This window comes from Protobothrops mucrosquamatus, unplaced genomic scaffold, assembly GCF_001527695.2.
Source record: "Protobothrops mucrosquamatus isolate PMUCROS unplaced genomic scaffold, P.Mucros_1.0 scaffold5210, whole genome shotgun sequence".
Lineage (NCBI taxonomy): Eukaryota > Metazoa > Chordata > Lepidosauria > Squamata > Viperidae > Protobothrops > Protobothrops mucrosquamatus.
In genome coordinates, this window is record NW_015391078.1 from 17,101 (window position 1) to 20,373 (window position 3,273).

Genomic DNA, 3,273 nt, shown 5'->3' on the forward strand with positions numbered 1-3,273 from the left:
TGAACTTGATAAAACAGATTAAAGATCAAAGTAGAGCCCATATTAGGAGAATATATAGTGTTTTGATAGAATTTGATTCGGAAGCAGAATTGGTTAAAGATTGTATGATTAAATGGGCTCAAAATATTCAAGAACCAATAAAGTTGGAAACTTGGGAAAAAATTTGGGTAAGGAATGTCAAGTTCACTCAAGCACAGAATTTAAGGGAAAATTTTTATAAAATGTTTTATAGATGGCATTTGGACCCTCAAAAATTGTCTTGCATGTATCAGAACTTGCAACCAAAATGTTGGAGATGTGGTAGTATGGATGCTACTTATTATCATATTTGGTGGACATGTAGGGATGTTAAAGCCTTTTGGATTAAGATTTGGTGGAATATTCAACAGATTTTTAAGAAAAAGATAAAATTTACCCCGCAGTTATTCTTATTGGGTATCATGGACAACTTGGATCAAAAAGAAACGAAACTGATGTTGTATTGTATAACAGCAGCAAGGACATTAGTTGCTCAAAATTGGAAAAAAAAGATATTACCGACCATGGATGATTGGAGACAGAAAGTATCACATTATGCAGAGATGGCAAAAATATCCGCGTACCTGAAGGACCATTCTCAGGAAAAAATTATCTCAATGTGGAGAAGATGGATAGATTACATACAGAGAAAGTATGAATTGAAAAATTACTATGTAGCTTTTGATTAACAAAAGATTTATATTAAAAATTTTGTATGTATTGCTATTTTAGAGTCATAGCAAGTTTATACTAGTGTGTAGTAATATGGAGTAGTTTTGAATAGATTTGGATTATTCTGTGTTTATTTCCTAGATTAGCTTTGGGAAGTCCTGGGGGGGAGGGGGGAAAAGGGTAGGTTTGTATTATAGATTTATATGTATGATTTTTTAAGGAGGTGTCCGGTGATGCCCCAACTGCACAGGACGGGATGGTTGAGCGTGGAAGGGAAGTAGGAAAGAGGGAGAGAGGAGGAGTGGTGGTAGAATGGGAGGAGGAAGGAGTGGTAAGTGGAAGAGGGTGGTGCGGGAGGGGTACACCGGACACGTCTCTGAATGTTTTGTTTAGTTTTATTCTTTTTGGTTGATATTGTGATAAAAGATTTATGTTTTTGTTTTTAAAATGAAAAATAATAAAAAAATTAAATACAAAAAAAAAAAAAAAGAATAGTGCTCAGTTGCCAAACTTTTGCAAATGAAGGCAAATATAGGTGTCCCAGATTGGATCCTGCCAGACTTTTATCCAAAGTAATGGATGGCCAAGTCTGATGGCCTTGAGTTTTCCTTTGCAGAATTTGAAAAAAAAAGGAAAATACTATTTTAACACCACTATTGTTGAGGACAACTCATATCTGTCTCATTCATAGAGATAGGCTGAGATGAAGACAGTAAAAAAAAAAAAGGTTGTTTGTCCCATGGGTGTGTGCAGATGGGAAAAAGTCCTACATAGGATAACATAAACGAGCTTCAAAGTTTGTCCCTGGTAAAATTGTTCCTAAGTACAATTCCATCTCTATGTACACTGGATGCCTTTTGATCACTTCTTATCACTTCATTTGACTTAGCAGGGGGTTGGAGAAGAAGACCTTCAGGTCCCTTCCAATTCTATTGTTCTGTTCTGTTCTGTTCATTAAACCAGAAACTCAAAACAAATATACCGCGTACATAGTCCTTAGAATAGAATATTGTTTTATCTGTATCAAAATAAATATAATAGTCATTCTCTCCATTAAATTTTGAGAATATGTTGTTGTTAATTGCGAAGTCATGTCCGACCCATCGCGATCCCATGGACAATGTTCCTCCAGGTCTTCCTGTCCTCTACCATCTTCTGGAGTCCATTTAAGTTCACGCCTACTGCTTCAGTGACTCCATCCAGCCACCTCATTCTCTGTCGTCCCCTTCTTCTATTGCCCTCAATCTTTCCCAGCATTAGGCTCTTCTCCAGTGAGTCCTTCCTTCTCATTAGGTGGCCAAAGTATTTGAGTTTCAATTCCAGGATCTGGCCTTCTAAAGAGCAGCTGGGGTTGAGTCTTCTCCAGCACCATAGTTCAAAGGCCTCAATTCTTGTCGCTCAGAGTTTCTTATGGTCCAACTTTCACACCCATACATTGCAACTGGGAAAACAATGGCCTTGACTATACACACTTTTGTTGGCAGGGTGATGTCTCTGCTTTTTAGTATGCTGTCTAGATTTGCCACAGCTGTTCTGTTCTGTTCTATTGTGTTCTATTGTGTTCTGTTCATTAAACCAGAAACTCTTACCAAATATATCTCGTACATAGTCCTTAGAAGAGAATATTGTTTTATCTGTATCAAAATAAATACAATAGTCATTATCTCCATTAAAATTATAGACTTCTTTACAACAAATTTTGAGAATATGGATAGGTTTTTATGACAATCGAGAGAGACATGGTTAATTATTAGTACATAGGACAACTGAAAGAGTTTAATTTGAGTAAATATATATCTTGCTTTGCAATGTAAACATTCTGGGGATAATTTTATTTGCCTGCATACCCAAAATTGCAGATCTATAAGACGAGGCAGTCAGATTTTTTCCCCACTTTAATTTCCCTGTGAAACAAGGTGCTTAGGGATTCCAGTTGTTCTCACCCCCAGATGTTAGTGAGAGATAACCCAAGTCAAGGCACCCTTCAAAATATTCACTCTCAGAGAGCTTCTAGGAGGGAAGGTTTACAATGTCCAATATTTACCTCCCTTGGTTCATCCCAGTTGAGGGGATAGAGCTTGGATTAAGGGGACTCAATACATATTAATGTATTAATGTAGAAGAAATAAAAAAGGAGTAACATACTGTATACAATGGAATTAAACTGAGGAGAGTTATCAATACTGAAAACAAATGGACAGAACTGCAAAACATAAAAAGGATGAATTGTAACCAGAGATTGCCACCAAGGAGTTGGCACAAAGAAGAGGAAGTCAAGCTATTCACCAAAGCACCCGAGGGCAGGAGAAGAAGCAATGGATATAAACTAATCAAAGAGAGAAGCAACCCAGAACTAAGGAGAAACTTGTTGACAGAACAATTAATCAGTGGAACAACTTGCCTCCAGAAACTGTGAGGCTCCAACACTGGAAGATTTCAAGAAGAGATGGGACAACCATTTGTCTGAAATGGTATAGGTTTTCCTGCCTGAGCAGGGGGTTGGACTATAAGACGTCCCAGGTCTCTTCCAACTCTGTTATTCTACTCTATTCTGTAGGACATCAATCCATGTTTCTACCTTTA